Here is a 21852-nt window from a genome sequence, read left to right as displayed (position 1 = left end):
CTCGGACCATCTTTCCTGTTTCCAAATGCCGGGGACCAGTGTCTGTGACTGCGCCGCCCACCTGAGGGCATGTACTGAAAAGCCCTGCGACTCCGACATGTGGGACTCACAAGCACCTTGGACAGGCCTCAAAACGCGGCTGACATACAGAATTTTTACCATTAACGACCTGAGGCAGGACTGGTGGAGGTCAGTTCATTAGTTACTGATCTCAAGAAACAAGTCAGGACTATTTTCTAATGTGCTTCTTTCAAGTTAGTGTGGAAAGAGCTGATGCATCTGTTGTAGCTGACGGAATTTAAGGAACTGAATAATTGACAAGATTTCCAGAAAAGCAGGGTCGCCAGATAATGCTACCTGTTTGCAAATGATTGTTACCGTAATGCTCTAGAGAGCTAATCCTTTCTCGGCCTAGTCAGATGATTTTAAATCATTTGATTTTACAGAGCTTTAGTTTCAGTTTTTTAAATGAAAATGGGGATGGGATTAGGTCATCTTCTAACACCCACGACAGCCATAAATTGATAATCTATGGATCCATATTTAAAGTTACTGATAAAAATAACCACAATTGACCAGCCTCCCTTCCCTGTTAGGAAATGCTTTATATTTTAATTTAGCAACCCATGTGACCAACCCTTTTAGAATTGAACTGGCTCTCCCTAGGAAAGGTTAGAAATCTAATCAGTTATAGTAAGTTTCTGTTAACAAGTGGGGAGTGGTCGACTTGGAGTTTGGAAAAGGGGAGCGTAAAGTCTAAAAGTTTGTTAATTTATCTAGCCGTTGCTCCAGGAGGACCTGTGTTATAGTTTGGAAACATTTACAAAGGGTATTTTTGTGGGGCAGAAAACAGCAGTCCTTAATGTAATTTGGTTGAAATAACCGTTCAAACCAGACTCCTCCTGTTGCTTTGATTCCTTTTTCGCAAACTTTCTTATATTCTACGTATCCAGGTGCTCCTGATGGCCAGCAATAGACTTGAGACATTGGAAGAATGTATAGCCTTAGCGTCTATTTAGTGTTAAGATTTTGTAAGTCTAATTACTGTGAAATAGTCCTGGTAACTTTATCGATTCTGGATACAAAGAAAAATGCAAAGTGAAAGACCTTTGGAAATTGCTATTCACACCAGAGTACCCTATGAGACATTGCATAGGTGATCAAGAAGAGTGATCACCTGGCTGCACTTTAGGGTATGTTTGTCCAGGTTTTTCTAATAAGTTAATTCTAATCAATAACTTTTGTTCTAATTAATAACTTTTGTATAAATGTTAATGTCAAATCGCGAAACAATGTGGGATGGGATACTAAGTTCTCTCCAGGAACATGAAATGTCAGCCCATTTATTCACATCTTTTTGTCCTCCCTATTGTATTGGTCCAGATTTGTTGTTCATCCTGACTGTATGCTGTTTTTAGACATTAGTTATTTTTTATGCTTTTGTCTAAACAAGCTCTGGCCGGGCGCCATGGCTCACACCTGTAATCCCAGGCCTTTGGGAGGCCGAGGTAGGCAGGTCACCTGAGGTGGAGAGTTTGAGACCAGCTTGACCAACACGGTAAAACCCTGTCTCTACTTTAAAAAAAAATACAAAAATTAGCCGGGCATGGAGGCACACGTCAGTAATCCCAGCTGCTTGGGATGCTGTGGCCCGAGAATCACTTGAACTCAAGAGGCGGAGGTTGTAGTGAGCTGAAATTGCCCCACTGCACTCCAGTCTGGGTGACAGAGCGAGATTCCGCCTCAAAAAAAAAAAAAAAAAGGCCGGGCGCGGTGGCTCACGCCTGTAATCCCAGCACTTTGGGAGGCCGAGGCGGGCGGATCACGAGGTCAGGAGATCGAGACCATCCTGGCTAACATGGTGAAACCCCGTCTCTACTAAGAATACAAAAAAAAAAAAAATTAGCCGGGCGTGATGGCGGGCGCCTGTAGTCCCAGCTGCTGGGAAGGCTGAGGCAGGAGAATGGCGTGAACCCGGGAGGCGGAGCTTGCTGTGAGCCGAGATCACGCTGCTGGCTGGGCGCAGTGGTTCAAGCCTGTAATCCCAGTACTTTGGACGGCCAAGGCGGGCGGATCACCTGAGGTCAAGAATTCGAGACCAGCCTGGCCAACATGGTGAAACCCTGTCTCTACTCAAAATACAAAATTGGTCGGGTGTGGTGGTGGGTGCCTGTAGTCCCAGCTACTCAGGAGGCTGAGGCTGGAGAATCGCTTGAACCTGGGAAGCGGAGGTTGCAGTGAGCTGAGATCGTGCCATTGCACTCCAGCCTGGGTGACAGAGCGAGACTCCATCTCAAAAAAATAAATAAATAAATAAACTTAAGGTCCAGTTATGTCTCAGGTACAAAAACCACTTTTCCAGTCCTTGACCCTGTAGGGCACAGACTTGAACCTTGGCTATGGTCTGCACTTGCAGCCCTGACTCTTTGATATGAGAAAGGGAGTGTATGGGATGGGAGGAGGGAATGAGGGTCCTAGAGTGAGATGGGTGGCAGACAAACTTTATAATCTATATCAGGCCTTCTCCTTTATATCATGACATACAGAAAATAATCATTTTTGTGCAGCATAGTAGGGTAAACTAGAAGATATTTGGAGGCATCTAAGTGGTGGTAATGTTTTCTTTTAAGCATCTGATTTTGATAAAATACAAAGTATTAGGAATGATATTAAATATTTGCATAAAACTTTCAAATTAAAATTTTCCGTGTTTTTTAGTGATCAACTTGAACTTGTTCCTGTGAATACATTTTGATATTAGGTTTTATGGTTGAAGTGGCTTTATGCAGTTTCTGATCTAGACTTTTTTTTTCTTGAGACAGAGTCTCACTCTGTCACCCGGGCTGGAGTGCAGTGGCATGATCTCGGCTCACTGCAACCTACCACTCCTGGGTTCAAACAATTCTCATGCCTCAGCCACCCAAGTAGCTGGGATTACAGGCCCATGCTACCATGCCCGGCTAATTTTGTTTTTGTTTTTGTTTTTGTTTTGAGACAGAGTCTCTCGCTCTGTCGCCCACGCTGGAGTGCAGTGGCATGATCTCTGCTCACTGCAACCCCCGCCTCCTGAGTTCAAGCTATTCTCCTGCCTTAGCCTCTCAAGTAGTAAGGACTACAGGCGTGCACCACCACGCCTGGGTAATTTTTGTATTTTTAGTGGAGACAGGGTTTCACCATGTTGGCTGGGTTAGTCTGGAATTCCTGATCTTAAGTGATCCGCCCGCCTTGGCCTCCCAAGGTGCTGGGATTATAGGCGTGAGCCACTGTGCCTGGCTGGAAGAAGGTAACTCATTTTGTTTGTTTTTGAGACGGAGTCTCGCTCTGTCACCAGGCTGGAGTGCAGTGGCACAATCTCGGCTCACTGCAACCTCCGCCTCCCGGATTCAAGTGATTCTCCTGCCTTAGCCTCTCAAGTAGCTGGGACTACAGGCGCTCACCACCACACCTGGCTAATTTTTTGTATTTTTAGTAGAGACGGTGTTTCACCACATCAGCCAGGATAGTCTCCATCTCTTGACCTTGTGATCCACCCGCCTCGGCCTCCCAAAGTGCTGGGATTACAGGCATGAGGGAAGAAGGTAACCCTTAAAAGGGAGGAATTGTAATAAACTATAAGCTTTGTTATGTGCCATTTTATTCAGAATATACCAAAGCTTTATTTTCTAAAATCTTGATTTTTAAATAAGGAGTTTATAAAGTAAAACACACACAAAAAGTCTTTCCCCACAAAATCCTATTACATAGATTTGACCATGATCAACAACTTATTACATATCCTCTCACATTTTCTTGTTGGCCTAATCAATGCTTATATATATGAAACAAACATATTTGTTTTATTTTTACCAATGTATGTCTAACTATCCAGATTGATTTGAAAGTTCCTTTCTCTTCCACTTAACAAACAAAGTTATTTACCAAACTCTTACTATGTGCCAGGCAATGCTAGGTGCTGGAAATTCATCATAGTCACTCACATTATTGAATACTACTGTATACCTTGTGATGGGCCACGTACATTATGTTCCTGATTTCATTTCCTTAATAAACTTAGGAGGGTAAATTCTCCCTAATCTGGGATGTAGGAAAGTTGAATACATTGACTAAAATTATATAGACCCTGCAAGTAAAGTGCTGAATTAGAATGTCATATAATCACTGTATTTACATTTTAATATTCTTGAAGGTAACAACCTTTTCTTTAAAAATCTATCATACATTTGTGTTGTTCACTATGTTTCTTATGTTTCCAGAGACCACTACAGTGATTGGCTCTGTAGTAGGCAATTCATTTATTTATGGAATATTCAACATTAGATATATGAATCATGGATGACGTATTTTGGGTCCCCTTCAGTGCCCTATTGGACCTTGATATGGTTTGGCTCTGTGTTTCCATCCAAATCTCACCTTGAATTGTAATCCCTGTAATCCCCACATGTCAAGGATGGGACCAGGTTGAGGTAATTGAATCATGGGGGTGGATTCTCCCATGCTGTTCTCATGATAATTAGTGAGTCTCGGGAGATCTGATGGTTTTATAAGCATCTGGCATTTCCCCTGCTTGCACTCATTCACTCTCCTTCCGCCCTATGAAGAGGTGCCTTCTGCCATAATTGTAAGTTTCCTGAGGCCTCCCCTGCCATGTGGAACTGTGAGCCAATTAAACCTTTTTCTTTATAAATTGCCAGTCTTGGGTATTCATGGCAGCATGAGAATGAACTAATACAGACCTACTGCATAATTTGTGGAGCCATGTGCAAAATGAAAATGCAGGGTGCCGTGTTCAAAAATTATTAAGAATTTCAAGACATGACATCAAAGTATTAAGCCAAGCCAGGACCCTTGTAAGTGCTGGACTCTGTGCAACTGCAAAGGTCATATACCCGTGAAGTCTGCACAGTGCCCAGTACAGTGCCCTGTCTAGAGCAGGTACCTGGTCTCTTTTCAGAAATTTATTCACTTGCCATCTTGTATTTACTTCCACTTTCTTGTCAGCACTCATTTCTAAAGTGTTCCTAATCTAGTTTCTGTCACAGGCTGCCACTCATTTCTTAAGTGTTCCTAGTTTCTGCCACAGGATATCGAAATTGTTTTTCCAAGGTCACAAATGATTATCTAACTGTCAAATTAATATCCCTATTCTTAAATGTTAATCCTTCCTGACCTAGGGATCAACATTACTGCCTGTTCATCCTTTTTTTTTTTTTTTTTTTTTTTTTTTTTTGAGACAGAGTCTTGCTCTGTTGCCCACGCTGGAGTGCAGTGGCACGATCTTGGCTCACTGCAACCTCTGCCTACTGGATTCAAGCGATTCTTCTGCCTTGGCATCCCGAGTAGCTGGGATTACAGGCATGTACCACCACACCTGGCTAATTTTTATATATTTTTATTTGTTATTTTTTGAGTTGGAGTTTTGCTCTCGTTGCCCAGGCTGGATTGCAGTGGCGCGATCTCGGCTCACTGTAACCTCCGCCTCCCAGATTCAAGTGATTCTCCTGCCTCAGCCTCCTGAGTAGCTGGGATTACAGGCACACGCCACCATGCCCAGCTAATTTTTTGTATTTTTAGTAGAGACAAGATTTCATCATGTTGGCCAGGCTAGTCTCAAAACTCCTGACCTCAGGTGATCCACCTGCCTCAGCCTGCCAAAGTGCAGGGATTACAGGTGTGAGCCACCACACCGGGCCCTGTTGCTTCTTTTTGATGTTTTCCTTTTTTGTCTTTATTAAGGACATTGGTTTTTCCCTTTAGTTCATCACTGCTTCCTTCTGGATCCTTCCCTTTTTCGTTTTCTCTCTCCTCTTGTTTCCATAAGGTTTTGTCACACTGAGGTATAGAACTTCCTGAGAAACTTTGTGAAATGCACCCATTGTTCTCCTACGAGTGGCCACTTTCCCTGGGAAAAGTATGAGGTGGTGTAAGTGCGTGAGAACTCTCAGGGAATTTGTACATGCCTCCTAGGAAGCTAAAGAAGAGGTGAGGCCTGATTAGTGTATTTGTTAAGATGACAAGATATATCACTTCCTTCTCCCAACACACACACATACACCCACACACCCACCACAGTTGAATGATTTAGAGATTGAGGAGGTAATTTGATACAAAAAGTATTAAGGAGTCATTCACAGGGACTTACGTTCTCTTTCAGACAAATCCCAATTTGGAAGTCTGAAAAGGCTGAAATCTTTTTAGTAGGTGCTTTACAAATGACTTTCACATAAAACTTTGATTAAATTAATTATTTACACTTTTCTCTTACTAACTTGTCTTCTGTTATAAGAGTGTTGGCCATGACCCTTACAATGGGTAAGGAAAGGTGTCACACCTCCACTTTTTTCCCCATAAAATTGACCTTTTGAAGAGATCAGGACAAATGAATTTGTAGGATGCTTTACATTTTGGGTTTATTTGATTGTCTTCTGCAGGTGCGATTTAACTTGATTCTCTGTCTCCTTCATTTCCTATAAATTGGAAGGTTAAATCCAAACTCTTATTAACTTCAAATTAATCAGGTTGAGCAAGAGTATATCAGAGGTGATGATGTGTACTTTAGATTGTTGTGTCACATTACGCGGCACACAATATCAGATTGTCCCGCTATTTGTGATGTTAAATTTCATCAAAGTGGTAAAACCCTCCTTTGTAATGAGAAGGTCATCTGTGAGGTGGTACTTTGGTCCCATGCAAATATTGGACCCCAAAACAACCTTTCCCATTATGTGTTAGCATTTTTGATCACCCTTGACTGAATTATTATTTCATTGGGGATGACAGAATGATGACTTTTCTAATTATATCATTTCTTCTACATTTATTAGCTAGCATTTGTAAACACACACACACACACACACACACAAAATGTCTCTTCACCAACTGGGAATGAACTACAATTCCTCCTTAAAAGACAGGGTAGGTACTTTAATTACCAATTTTCAGAATAAGAAGTTAGTATAACAGTCACCTTCAAAGGTGGCAAATTATCTTTTTTCTCTCTCTCTCTGAGTATCACTATAGATTCATGGGTTTTTATTTATTCACTGTTTTATAATCAATTGCAGTCATTATTCCTTTTGATATTTAAATTGCCCCAAATTTGGCCTCTATGTCCTTTTGAATTCTCTGTCAGGTCCATATGAATTTTATTAATCAAAACAAACTCTATATGGTGGAATTTAGGCAACATTTGGAAGAGATTTGGGGATGAGGAAAGGGACAGAGTGGCCTCTAAATAGGTAGGCTATCACTGCCAGCAAGATTGTCCTTGGAGTCAGCCATCGTAGGCACATCTCGACCTGGGAGTCTTTTCTTCCTTCACATTTAAGCCCCAGATTTACAAAAAAGCTCCATTGTTTTCCGTAATTAATTGGCAGTGGGAGACCAAAATTACTGTATGAATGTTTGGCTCATTTGTAAATTAAGGCCTGCTTATCTGTGTAGGAATGGTGAAGATAACTGTAACCCAAATGTAATTCATTAAAGGGAAATACTCATCAGTAGCAATATCGGATATTAAATGAGGAAAATATGTTAGTATGTAGTGACATGAGACTTCTGACTGAGATGTGAGCAAGAAAACAGATCCACGGGACCCTCCACACACAGAAACTTAGCTGTCCTGTGCCTTGTTCGTTCGTGTCCTGCTGAGTTCACATTAACAAATGAATCCCAGAGCTTTGGGTTATCTTAGCTCTCCCTGGGAGATCTATGTCTTAAGAAAATTTCTTGTGACAATAATACCTTAACCCAAAGCAAACATTTTCAAATGGTGGGAATAAGAGTCAGTGAAGCAAGTCAGTGGAAGAATTTGATTTTGGACAGAAACTCTTTCAGCAAGTCACACCATGATAGCTCCTTCCAATTCTGCTGTACAGATCTCTGGCCCAGGCTGCAATCTTACAGCTATATGGCTGTAAACAAGGTAGAATGTAGAGATTAAATTACCTGAGCGACAGTTAGGAAATCTCCTTTCTTGTGGAAGCAAGGACTAATGCTTTCATATTGCTGTGAGTATAGTAATGCTCAAGAGATATTTAATGTGCGAAATTTAAATAACACTCTGGGCTGGGTGCAGTGGCTCATACCTGTAATCGCAGCACTTTGGGAGGCCGAGGCGAGAGGATCACTTGAGGTCAGGAGTTTGAGACCAGCCTGGCCAACATAGTGAAACCTTGTCTTTACTAAAAATACAAAAATTAGCTGGGTGTGATGGCACACACCTGTAGTCCCAGCTACTTGGGAGGCTGAAGCAGGAGAATCGCTTGAACCTGGGAGGTGGAGGTTACAGTCAGCCGAGATCGTGCCACTGCACTCCAGCCTGAGTGACACAGCAAGACTCCATCTCATAATAATAATAATAATAATAATTAAAAAATAACACTCTGTAAAGGCTTAAAGAATGCAAGACATTTAAGGTTGCCTGTGTTTTCAATAACCTCTCAACCCCTTTTTGTTCTGTTTACTTAAATTCCCATTTAGATTTTAGAATACTTTTGCTTTATTTGCTGATTTTAATTTCTTTGTATTTTCCTTTCTTCTGGTTCATCTGGTCCTCTTGCTATTATTGCCTTAATTAATTTCTTGGGCTCTGGCATCATTTTTCTTCCCACTAACAACTTTTTAAATATATACTTCAGTTTTTGTAATCAAGGAAGTTTTGGTTTTCTTTAATAAGTAAATATGAAGGGGACACTGCTAAGCCTATATCTTATACAAAGTTGTACACAATCTTAGATGACAAATAATTTGAAAATCAAGGATCTAGATTTTCCAGGCTCAAGTATGATTCAGGTATTCCTCCTCCCCTGGATTATTGTAAGCAGAATCCTTCCCTAGCTGAGATTCTTTTTGTTACTCTTGTTTACCTTAGAGCTCTGTTCAAGTAAACGGTCTCTCTCTGTAAAAGGAATCTGGGTATGAGCTGCTAAAGAGTTACTTCTGCCCCCACATCATAAAATGGAAAAAAACATGTACCAAGTAAAATGCTATTTTATTTATTTTTTATTATTTATTTACTTGAGACAGAGTTTTGCTCTTGTCTCCCAGGCTAGAGTGCAGTGGCGCCATCTCGGCTCACTGCAACCTCTGCCTCCTGGGTTCAAGTGATTCTCCTGCCTCAGCCTCCCGAGTAGCTAGGATTACAGGCGCCCGTCACCATGCCCAGCTAATTTTTTGTATTTTTAGTAGAGACGGGGTTTCACCATGTTAGCCAGGATGGTCTCAGACTCCTGACCTCAGGTTATCCGCCTGCCTCAGCCTCCCAAAGTGCTGGGATTACAGGTGTGAGCCACCGCGCCCGACTATTTTTTATTTTTTTGAGACAGAGTCTCGCTCTGTCACCCAGGCTGCAGTGTAGTAGGATAATCTTGGCTTACTGCATACTCTGCCTCCCAGGTTCAAGTGCTTCTCGTGCCTCAGCCTCCCGGGTAGCTGGGATTACAGGTGCCCACCACCACACCCAGCTAATTTTTGCATTTTTAGTAGAGAACTGGGTTTCACCATATTGGCCAGGCTGGTCCCGACCTCCTGGCCTCAAGTGATCCTCCTGTCTTGGCCTCCCAAAGTACTGAGATTACAGGAGTGAACCACTGCCCCTGGTCTCCAGGTAAAGTGCTTTTATTTGTAATTATTCAGCTAAGCAAACAAATATTCTGGTTACTATTACAGCATATATTAGACACGTTCTGCAGCCTCCAAAAGCTTTCATAAAAATTAGAATAAGTCGGTATAGGAATAGACAGAGATGATTAAAAGGTTTTGGGATAGGCATCTTTTCCTGTATTCTTTTAAGAGGCTTTTTTTCTAGCTTTTATCTATTTTGTGGTAAAAATATATAATATTAAGTGTGCCATTTTAAGTATTTTAGAATTACAATTGTCATTAATTGTAGTCACAATATTGTCTATCACTACTCTCTATTTCCAAAACCTTTCCATCATTGCAAACAGAAACTTTGTACCCACTAAGTAATAATTCTCCATTCTTTTTCTCTCAGCCCTAGTAACCTCTATTCTGCTTTCTGTTTCTACAAATTTGTCAGCCGTTTTAAAAAGATGAGCTTTGGCAGCTGTGTAGATGGGAAATGGCCTAAGGCAGGGTCCCCAACCCCTAGGCCATGAACCAGTATTGGTCCATGGCATGTTAGCAACCAAACTGCACAGCAGGAGGTTCATCTGTATTTGACTGAATTATTATTTCAGAGAGAGAGAGTGGAGCTTCATCTATATTTACAGCTGCTCCCGGTTGCTTGCATTACCACTGGAGCTCCGCCTCCTGTCAGATCAGCAGCAGCAGCAGTGGCATTAGATTCTCATAGGAGGCTGAACCTTATTGTGAACTGCACATGCAAGGGACCTAGGTTGCATGCTCCTTATGAGAATCTAATGCCTGATGATCTGTCACTGTCTCCCATCACCCCCATATGGGACGATCTAGTTGTAGGAAAACAAGCTCAGGGCTCCCACTGATTCTACATTAAGGTGATTTATGTAATTATTTCATTATATATTACAATATAATAATAGAAATAAAGTGCACAATAAATGTAGTGTGCTTGAATCGTCCTGATAACCATCCCCCCACCCACTGTCCCAGTCCATGGAAAGATTGTCTTTTATGAAACCCATCGCTGGTACCATAATGATTGGGGACTGTTGGCCTAAGGAATGCAAAGAAATGAAACTCTTTTCCTTCAGGTAATTGTAACAACATAATGTTTTGAAAACCATTCTTGTTAGTTTCTTTTTTGCTTTTCTCAGAGCCCAATCTTTGCTCTAGTTGGCAGAGATGTTGATCAGGCTGGCAGAACTGGGATATGGAAAGGATACAAAAAGAAAATGTTACGTGGTATTCAGCTTCTGAAAACAAAATAGTATTATGCATGTCAGTAGCCTTGCAAGCAAGCTGAGTTTTCCTTTTTTTTCTTTTCTTTTTTTTTGAGGTCTCACCATGTTACCCAGGCTGCAGCCCATGTCGCCCAGGCTGCAGCCCAGCGGCCCAATCACAGCTCACTGTAGCCTTGACCTCCTGGGGTCAAGCTGTTCTCCCACCTCAGCCTCCTAAGTAGCTGAGACTACAGATGTGCACCACCACACTCAGCTAATTTTTTTAAATTATTATTTGCAGAGATGAGGTCTCACTATATTTCCCAGGCTGATCTTGGATTCCTGGGCTCAAGCGATCCTCCCTCCTCAGCCTCCCAAAGTGCTGGAATTATAGGCATGAGCCACCTCACCTGGCCACAAGCTGAGTTTTTATCTTAAGATATGATTTTTTTCTAAATTCCTTTTCCCCCTTTAATATATCACTTGCTGAATCAGGAGGGACCGACTCAAAAGTTTCGTGTTATTGAGAGGATATTCTTCTGTTTATGTTAGCAAAGCCACAAGTCTTGCTGATCAATGGTAGAAAGAGGCCTGACACGGTGGCTCATACCTGGAATCTAAGCACTTTGGGAGGCCGAGGCAGGAGGATCACTTTAGCCCAGGAATTCGAGACCAGCCTGGGCAACATGATGAAATCCAATCTCTACAAAAAATACGAAAATTAGCTGGGTATGGTGGTGCACGCCTGTAGTTCCAGCTACTCCGGAGGCTGAGGTGGAAGGATCCCTTGAGCCCCGGAGGTCAAGGTTGCAGCAAGCCGTTATGGCACCACCGCACTCCAGCCTGGGTGACAAAGTGAGACCCTGTCACACACACACACACACACACACTAGAGGGCAAATAGGCTAAGTATGCCTGCAAGTAACAAAAATACTGCAGATAATAGTAGCCTCAAGGTAAGAGTTTGTTTCTTTGCCATATTCCAGAATTCATTAAAATAACTGAAGTCTGCTGGGCACGTTAAATTTGCCTGCAAGTAACAAAAATACTACAGGATGATGGTAGCCTCAAGGTACAAGTTTGTTTCTTTGCCATATTCCAGAATTCATTAAAATAAGTGAAGTTGGCTGGGCACATTAAATTTGCCTGCAAGTAACAAAAACACTACAGGATAATAGTGGCCTCAAGGTACAAGTTTGTTTTTCTGCCATATTCCAGAATTCATTAAAATAACTGAAGTTGGCCGGGCGCAGTGGCTCACGCCTGTAATCCTAGCACTTTGGGAGGCTGAGGCGGGGGGATCACTTGAGGTCAGGAGTTCGAGACCAGCCTGGCCAACATGGTGAAACCCTGTCTCTACTAAAAATACAAAAATTAGCCAGGAGTGATGGTGCACGCCTGTAATCCCAGCTACCCGGGAGGCTGAGGCAGGAGAATCGCTGGAACCCGAGAGGCCGAGGCTGCAGTGAGCCGAGATTGTGCCACTGCACTCTAGCCTGGGTTAACAGAGTGAGACTCTTATCACAAAAAAAAAAAAAAAAAAAAAAAAAGGAAAAAAAAGAGTAGGTTAGGCTTTGAGTACATCAAGAGGCTGGGAAATGGGTTTTGCTAGCTAAGAAAGTAACAAAGACATTTTCTCTTTTCTATAACTGTGGCTAAGACTAGTCCTGTCCTGTCTTTGCCATAAACTATGTGGGAAATGGCTTTCCTTCACAAAATGAGCCCCTAAAGAGAAGGGAGACTGATGGCCATCTCTCTCCATGTGGCCTGAAGAGCCAGGAGGTAGGAATAAGGGGAGTCAAGCAAGGCCTTAACCAGACTCTAATACGCAAGCTGGCCCTGTTGCCTTGGGAAGAATGTGGCTCTGGTGAGTAGCAGCAGGTAGAGGTGTATAATTGGGATATGTGCAGCTCTGATGCCTTCCGTTTTAGAAAGGACTCTGCTTTGCTCTGGCCTTTAATTTATGCCACATAGGCACAGGGGCTACATAACATAGTGGTTTACAGCAAGGATTTGGGAACCAGACTGGCCAGATTTGAACTCCAGCACTATTCCTTGATGCCTCTGAAACTTGGGACAAGTAACTTAGTCACTATGTATGAAAAGAGGTAATAATACTAGTACCTTCCTCATACTACAAGACTACAAGATGTGGTCAAGACCAGAAATATATAAGCACTGTAAAAACAATGTAAAACCAAATGAAAATTTTTCATTTGTATCTTCCAAAAATAAAAAAATAGCTATTTGGGATTCTTGTCTACTTTGTCCCTGTAGTCCTATATATTGTTTCTCTTATGTCAGATTTCTAACTAGTGGTTCTGTTTTGTTTTTTTACAAAATTTTAATAAGGTTTTTTTTTTTTTTTTTTTGGCAGAGCTAGCTGAGGTTTTATTTTGGACAAAAAAAAAAAAAAAAAAAAAAAAGCCAGGCATGGTGGCTCACGCCTGTAATCCCAGCATTTTGGGAGGCTGAGGCAGACCAATCATGAGGTCAGGAGTTCAAGACCAGCCTGGCCAATATGTTGAAACCCCATCTCTACTAAAAATACAAAAATTAGCTGGGCGTGGTGGCGTGCGCCTGTACTCCCAGCTACTCGGGAGGCTGAGGCAGAAGAATCACTTGAACCCAGGAGGCAGAGGTTGCAGTGAGCCGAGGTCATGCCACTGCACTCCAGCCTGGGCGACAGAGCGAGACTCCGTCTCAAAAAAAAAAAAAAGCAATTGAATTGTTTTGTGGCTGGAGGCATGGGGCAAAGGGGGTCCCCCGCGGTGGGCTGAGGGTTGGGGCTGAGCCTCGGGTGGGTTTCCTGTTGCCTGTGCTCCCCTGCACAGTGGCCTCCCTCCCGGGCTCTGGGGCAGCCGCAGGAGGGGCACGCTGGGAAGGGCTGCCGCAGCTGTTCACTTGCGCAGGACGTCAGAAGACTCGGACACCAGCTTCCCATTGCGGGTCTCTATCTTCTTCACAACCACGGCCCTGGTGGAGCTGCTGTGGCTGAAGGAGCTGGAGCCCACGCCAGAGCCAAAGCTGGAGCCCAGGCCGTAGCTGAGGCTGGGGCTTGTGAGGCCCCCATAGGCCGAGCTCAGACCACCTGCATAAGCTGCTGGTGGTCTTCGTATGGATACTCATGTTCTGCATCCCAGACTCCAGCCGGCTGTCCTTGCCCTCCAGCAGCTTCCTGTAGGTGGCGATCTCCATATCCAGGGCCAGCTTGATGTTCATCAGCTCCTGGTACTCATGCAACTGCCATGCCATGTCTTGCTTGACCCGCTGCAGGGCGGCCTCCAGCTCGGACAGCTTGGCGTTGGCATCCTTAATGGCCAGCTCCCCACGCTGCTCAGCATCTGCGACGGCGGCCTCCAGGGAAGCCTTCTGGCCTTTGAGACCCTCAATCTCAGCCTGGAGCCAGCTGATGTTCCGGTTCATCTCGGAGATCTCAGTCTTTGTATGCCGCAGGTCATCGCTGTGTGTGTGTGTTTTTTTTTTTTTTTTTTGAGATGGAGTCTCGCTCTGTTGCCCAGGCTGGAGTGCAATGGTGCAATTTCAGCTCACTGCAACCTCCACCTCCCAGGTTCAAGTGATTCTCTGGCCTCAGCCTCCCAAGTAGCAGAGATTGCAGGCACCTGCCACCACGCCCGGATATATTATTATTATTTTTGAGATGGAGTCTTGCTCTGCTGCACAGGCTGGAGTGCAGTGGCATAATCTCAGCTCACTGCAACCTCCGCCTCCTAGGTTCAAGACATTCTCCTGTCTCAGCCTCCTGAGTGGCGGGATTACAGGCACACGCCACCATGCCCAGCTAATTTTTATATTTTTAATAGAGATGGGGTTTTGCCATGTTGGCCAGGCTGGTCTCGAACTCCTGACCTCAGGTGTTCTGCCTGCCTTGGCCTCCTGAAGTGCTGGGATTACAGGCGTAAGCCACCATGCCCAGCCTTTTTTTGTATTTTTAGTAGAGATGGGGTTTCACCATGTTGGCCAGGCTGGTCTCGAACTCCTGACCTCAAGTGATCTGCCTGCCCCAGCCTCCCAAAGTGCTGGGATTACAGGCATGAACCACCGCGCCCAGCTTGTTTTCCTTTTTGAAAAACACAGGCAAACAATCTTCATTTGGTAGGATTAACCATGCTGAATTTACAATAACACATTTCTGGCCTTGTTTACATCGTGTAGCTTATTTGTAGAGCATATTAACTAGCATATGTTGTGTGTTTACTTCAAGCTTATAATATCAGCTGTGAATTTTGTTCAGTTCAATACTATCATAGTCTTTTAAAGATATAAAGATATATTATCTTAAACATTATTGGGTATACAAGTGAAGCCAGAGTAATTTCTTTCAGTCCAAATTTCTTCAATTTTTTTTTTTTTTTTGAGATGGAGTCTCACTCCATGGCCCAGGCTAGTGTGTAGTGGCATGATCTCAGCTCACTGAAATCTCCGCCTCCTGGTTCAAGCAATTCTCATGTGTCAACCTCCCAAGTAGCTGGAACTACAGGCACCCACCACCACACCTGGCTAATTTTTTTTTTCCTTTTTTTTTTCCTTTTTTGAGACGGAGTCTCACACTGTCTCCTGGGCTAGAGTGCAATGGCATGATCTCAGCTCACTGCAAGCTCTGCCTCCCAAGTTCACACCATTCTCCTGCCTCAGCCTCTCGAGTAGCTGGGATTATAGGTGCACACCACCACACCCGACTAATTTTTGTATTTTTAGTAGAGATGGGGTTTCACTATGTTGGCCAGACTGGTCTCAGATTCCTGCCCTCATGATCCGCCCACCTCGGCCTCCTAAAGTGTTGGGATTACAGGTGTGAGCCACCGTGCCCAGCATTTTTTATATTTCAGTAAAGACAGGGTTTTACCATGTTGGCCTGGCTAGCCTCGAACTCCTGAGCTCAGGCAATCCTCCCGCCTTGGCTTCTCAAAGTGCTGGGATTAATTTTTATTATTTTAATTATCTACATGTTGTAACTGTATTCCTACTATACTTTTTCCAGCAGATTATTTCTTGGTGAAATGTCCCTTAAATCAGATATGAACCATGTGAAAATAATCATTATAAATATTCTAATATGCAGTTATTTATTTTTTAAAAATATGGGTACATAGTAGGTGTACTGATTTAGATTTAAAGCAATTTTAGTTCTGGAAATATGTTATTCCTCTATTCATACTATTTTAAATTTGAACTTGTCTTAAGCATTAACTGTTATTAGGTACAAGACAATTGCAAAAGCTGAAAATACTATTATTAAATAATAAAGCAATAAAAATGTTTTTTGTTGGGGGGAGAGGAGAAGGAAAGTTCAAATACACCTAGTCAGGGACCCAAGCATCCTAATAAAAAATCATTTAGCATCGAGTATCTCAGAGTGTGCTCACATGTTCAGAACATTCAAAACACTTGATTCCATGTATCTGGGGGAGAGTTATCACACATTTTGATCCTCCAAATTGACATAATATTTTATATATTTTTTGAGACAGAGTCTTACTCTGTTGCCCAGGCTGGAGTGGAGTGGCGCAATCTTGGCTCACTGCAACCTCCATCTCCCAGGTTCAAGCAATTCTCCTGCCTCAGCCTCCTGAGTAGCTGGGACTACAGGTGCATGCCACTATGCCTGGCTAATTTTTATATTTTTAGTAGAGACAGGATTTCACCATATTGGCCAGGCTGGTCTCGGACACCTGACCTCAAGTGATCTACCCACCTCGGCCTCCCAAAGTGCTAGGATTACAGGCGTCAGCCACTGTGCTGGCCTCAAATGGAAACTTTGAGTTTTTTCTCTTTTTGGCTGACAAATGACTTTGATTTATCAGTTTTGAAATTACACATTCCTTAATCTAGAGCTAATAAGTAACAAACTGACCCCATGGTATAACTTGAAATTAGGACTGTATCATATAACAGATATCATATTATCAGTTAATCCGAGTTAAGTTTCTAAAATTTAGAAAACTGACTTTCTTTCAATGAGTACTGCTATTTACTGAAGGGTAAAATAAGAGTTACATGGTGTAGTTGATGGAGTGTGTTAGCACACCTCCAGCAGGTGGGTGCCTACTGCTGCACTGAATCAGAGCCTCCAATGCCCCTGGGTTTCCCATTTGCCTCTCATGAAGCGTTTTAGGTTGATTAATTCCAGGATAGGCACTAATATCATTGTTCCCAGTAATCTAGTAACATAAAGCCTTGTAAACCAAGACCTTAGACATTTCCATGAAGTCTTTTCAAGTGCTGCTTTCTACTCGCTGGCTGTCATAGATCATTGCAGCTCTACAGGCAATCTTTGGAGTATATTTCCAGCCATTTTAGTCTCAGCTCTTTTTTTTTTTTTTTTTTTTTTTAAGACTAGTGAAATACAATAGTCAGATGAGGGGAAAGAGTAGAACAAGGAGGTTGATCTGTAACTGACTGTGACCCATCAACTGAGGTAACTCACTTCCTTCGGACCAGCCTCAGCTCTTTTTGTGAGTAAGGAATAGAAATCTACCCACATTAGTTCAAATAAAGGAGATGGGGATATACAATAATTTTGGTAATTAAAATCAAATACTGTCAGCCTTCATGAGAAATAAGCCTGTACACTGAAGCTGTCAGGGACCAAGAAATCTGTATTCTCCCTTTTTTTGTCTTCCTGGGGCCAACTGGTGTCTCCTTTTCCTTTCTCTTAGCACATTTACTCCATTTTCCTCTTTCATTTAGTTGGCAGATTGAGGCACTGTTTTTAAAATGGCAAACAGACTGCAAGTCTTTGTGACCCTTTAGCATAACTACCTTCAGGCTTTAGGTATCTGTTTAAAATCTTGAGAAAGAGGGACAGCGGGAGAAGGAGACTGGGAGAGTGGAGGAAGATGGAGAGAATATGATTTCATGTGGGAAAGCCAGTAACGGACTTCGTTTTACTTCAAGTATCTATCTTTGATTCAGTCAACCTTGGTTGTAGGGCTGTTAAATGTTAAAGATCAATCTTGTTCATCAACAACAAAGAAATGAAAGATAAAAAACAATCATTACATTTTTACATTCCCTGATATTTTCTCTTAGAAGGTTAGCTGGATTTTATGATATTCAGTTGGTAAGAGCTTAAAATAAACAATTTGGCGGAGCAATATTGCAATGTGGATGGAGTTGAGAAATAGACTATCACTTTCTCATACTATGTGCCTGTTTCTATGTGTATCTTTTTCTTTATTTTCACTAATGAAATATAAGCACTGAATTTCTAATTATAGTCCTAGATCTGCTAGAGAGGCATTTGATAAACCAAAACTTTTGAAAATATTTAGAACTTTCAAAAGGATCAAAACCTCATTAGTGGTGATGAGAGTGTTTTAAAGCTCATAGGGGCTTTATAGCTTCATTTAGTTCAATTCCATAATTTTACAGATAAATGAAGAACAGACAAGGGAAGTAAGTGATGCAAGGCCACACAGCTCACTGGAGATGGAGCTGGACTCCACTTTCTGTCATTATGTTTCTTAATTCACTGTCATTATGCTTCTAATTAAAAAATACTACTTAACAAACAATTCACATTAACAGAAGGGATAATTAAAATCTAGTAAAGTTATTAAAGGTTTTTCTCTCTTGATATGTGATCATTTTAACAAATTAGTACTAGATTGACATGTAAACTTGAGTGTGTTGCTTATTCTCTAGGGATCTCCAGTTCTTTTGATTTACTATAATTCCCTTTACAATAATGAAGTTCCATGCCTGATTGGATTACCAGAAAGGATTCTACCCCTCAGGCGTTTCAATTAGTTCATTGTTGCTGTGATTATATTTTTCTCCTCTCTATGTATTATTTATGAAATTTTATTATAATAGAATTTAAAATATTAGACCTCGAGGAAACGTTAGGAATTACATAGTCCAGAACTCCCTCATTAACTTATACCATATTTTATTTTATTCTTCTAATTATTGATAAACTACGGAGGTGGCAAAAAGGAATAAAAAGAATCTGGGACGATGAATATGAAGCACTTTCTGGATGACTACTTTTGACCTCTGAAGAGAAAATGAAACTCAAATGAGGCCTCATCTTTGTCAATGAAGGCTTATTTACTTACACCATAATTATTTCTTGACTATTTTTACAGAATAGATTTTTGTTTTAACTTGCATTAACCGAATCATAATATTCACAGATATAAAATAAGAAAGTGGCCATGTTTATGTTTTTATTGCAGGAAATAAAACCAAGTTCTAGGTCATTCTCCTATATTGATAATTAGTAGAGCATAAAATATACATAGACATTAAATATGTCATTGATGTTAAGGTTTTTCTACAAGAGAAAGTCTCTTGTAGAAAATCTCATAGAAAGATCTTAAGTTTTATGATACATTTTGAACATTATCTATAATATATTCATTAAATATTTACAGTGCTCTCATGAACAAAGCACCATCTCAGATATAAGGAATAGGTGTTCTGAAGTCCTCAAGCCTAAAGTTCTCTGTCAAACATTTCGGTTTTGTTTATGTTTTAGTGATGACACACCTTTAAGAACTGAAAGGAGCTTTACAGCATAATGATGGAAAGGACAGAAACTAGGCTACTTTTACTTGCCAAGAACATCACATTCTAGCCAATACATTTTTTTACATGATAGTGTGAGCCAAGTCCCAGATGTCATTAAAGTATCCCTTAATGTGTGGAGCAAAGATTGTTTCTAAAAATTGTTCAAAGAGCCAAATTCCTAAATAGTAAAAGATTTTAAAAGTATATATAAAAGTAGATATCTAAAATTTAAAAAATTTCTTCTCATTCCTTTAAAAACCTATTTCTATTTCTCAGGTAAGAACAGCGCAGCCTTCTTCCCATTCCTGGCTCTCTATCAATTTCAGTATTAGATTCTGTGCTATTTCCTGTGCTGTGAGTTTGAATTTCTAAGCAACAAAGATGAACAAGGTAGGAACAGTGTGTCTTCCCATTTTCATCTATATGTAAAAGGTAGGAAGTGAGACCGCGCGCAGTGGCTCATGCCTGTAATCCCAGCACTTTGGGAGACCGAGGTAGGTGGATCACCTGAGGTCAGGAGTTTGAGACCAGCCTGGCCAACATGGCGAAACCGCGAATCTACTAAAAATACAAAAAATTAGCTGGGCGTGGTGGCAGGCGCCTGTAATCCCAGCTACTCAGAAGGCTGAGGCAGGAGAAATGCTTGAACCTGGGAGGCAGAGGTTGCAGTGAGCCAAGATCGTGCCATTGCACTCCAGACTGGGTGACAAGAGTGAAACTCTGTCACAAAATAAATAAATAAATAAATAAATAAAGTAATCCCAGCACTTTGGGAGGCCGAGGCAGGTGGATCATGAGGTCAGGAGTTCAAGACTAGCCTGGCCAACATGGTGAAACCCTGTCTCTACTGAAAATACAAAAATTAGGCCGGGCGCGGTGGCTCACGCCTGTAATCCCAGCACTTTGGGAGGTCGAGGCGGGTGGATCACGAGGTCAGGAAATCGAGACCATCCTGGCTAACATGGTGAAACCCTGTCTCTACTAAAAAATAGAAAAAAATTGGCCAGGCGTGGTGGCAGGCACCTGTAGTCCCAACTACTTGGGAGACTGAGGCAGGAGAATGGCGTGAACCTGGGAAGCGGAGCTTGCAGTGAGCCAAGATGATGCCACTGCACTCCAGCCTGGGCTACAGAGCGAGACTCTGTCTCAAAAAAAAAAAAAAAAAAAAAAAAAAAGAAGGTAAGAGGTGGTGTGGAAACTTAGATTAGATTAAGAGCCCACTAGCTGCCAAAAGTGTTTACATACATTGTTTCAATTAATTACTTTATAGACCACAGGTAGGCTTATTAACTCCACTAAGAGACCAGGACACTCTGGGTAAGAGAAGTTAAGTAATTTGCCTAAGATCATATGGCTAATAAAAGACTGGAAGAGAATGCTGGGTCTGGCCAGAGACAGAGATTGTGGGAGATAAACATCTCACTCTGTAAGCAACTAACCTGTGGTGTTTTTATTTATTTATTACTGATACATATTAATTATTCATATTTATGAGGTACAATGTGATGTTTTGATCCATGTATATCTTGTATAATGATCAAATCAGGGTACTTAAGATATTTTTCACCTTAAACATTTACCATTTTTTTGTGATGAGAACATTCAAAAACCTGTCTTTTAGCTATCCTCAAACATACATTATTGTTAATGCTAGTCTCCCTACTATGCAATAGAATACCAGAACTTATTCCTCATATCTAACTGAAGCTTTGTACTTGTTGACCAATCTCTTCCCCTTCTGGCCTTGTCCATCTTCTTCTTTCTCTTCTTCTTTTTTTATAGAGAGATGGGGTCTTACTATGTTGCCCAGGCTGGAGTACAGTGATGTGATCATAGCTCACTGCAGCCTTGAACTCCTGGGCTCAGGGATCCTCCTACCTCATCCTCAGCTGGGACTATAGGTGCCTGCCACCACACCTGGCCTCCTTTTATTTTCTATTTAATTTTTAGTAAAATTCTCCAAATGGAGTTGCCACTGCTTAAGATGGCAATGCTGGGCACCTGTAGAAGAGCTGCTTTCTCTTCTGGTGACCTTGAATAAGTCTTATAGATTTATTATTGTGCCCTTTTCCTGTTTGGTTCTTTCAATTAATGGACAATTCTTTTAAGACTCAGAACTGAAAGTCAGGCACCATGGCTCATGCCTGTAATCACACCACTTTGGGAGGCTGAGGTGGGTGGATTGCCTAAGCTCAGGAGTTTGAGACCAGCCTGGGCAACATGGCGAAATCCTGTCTCTACTAAAAATACAAAAAATTAGCTGGGCGTGGTGGTGAGTGCCTGTAATCCCAGTTACTCGGGAGGCTGAGGCATGAGAATTACTTGAACCCAGGAAGCAGAGGTTTCAGTGAGCAGAGATCATGCCACTGCACTCCAGCCTGGGCAACAGGGCAAGACTATGTCTCAAAAAAAAAAAAAAAAATTGGCTGGGTGCGGTGGCTCACACCTGTAATCCCAGCACTTTGGGAGGCTGAGACAGGTGGATCACGAG

The sequence above is a fragment of the Pan paniscus genome, chromosome 13 (genome assembly GCF_029289425.2).
Source record: "Pan paniscus chromosome 13, NHGRI_mPanPan1-v2.0_pri, whole genome shotgun sequence".
In the NCBI taxonomy this organism is placed as follows: domain Eukaryota; kingdom Metazoa; phylum Chordata; class Mammalia; order Primates; family Hominidae; genus Pan; species Pan paniscus.
The sequence above is the reverse complement of the archived record's forward strand: the minus strand, read 5'-3'. Positions refer to the sequence as shown.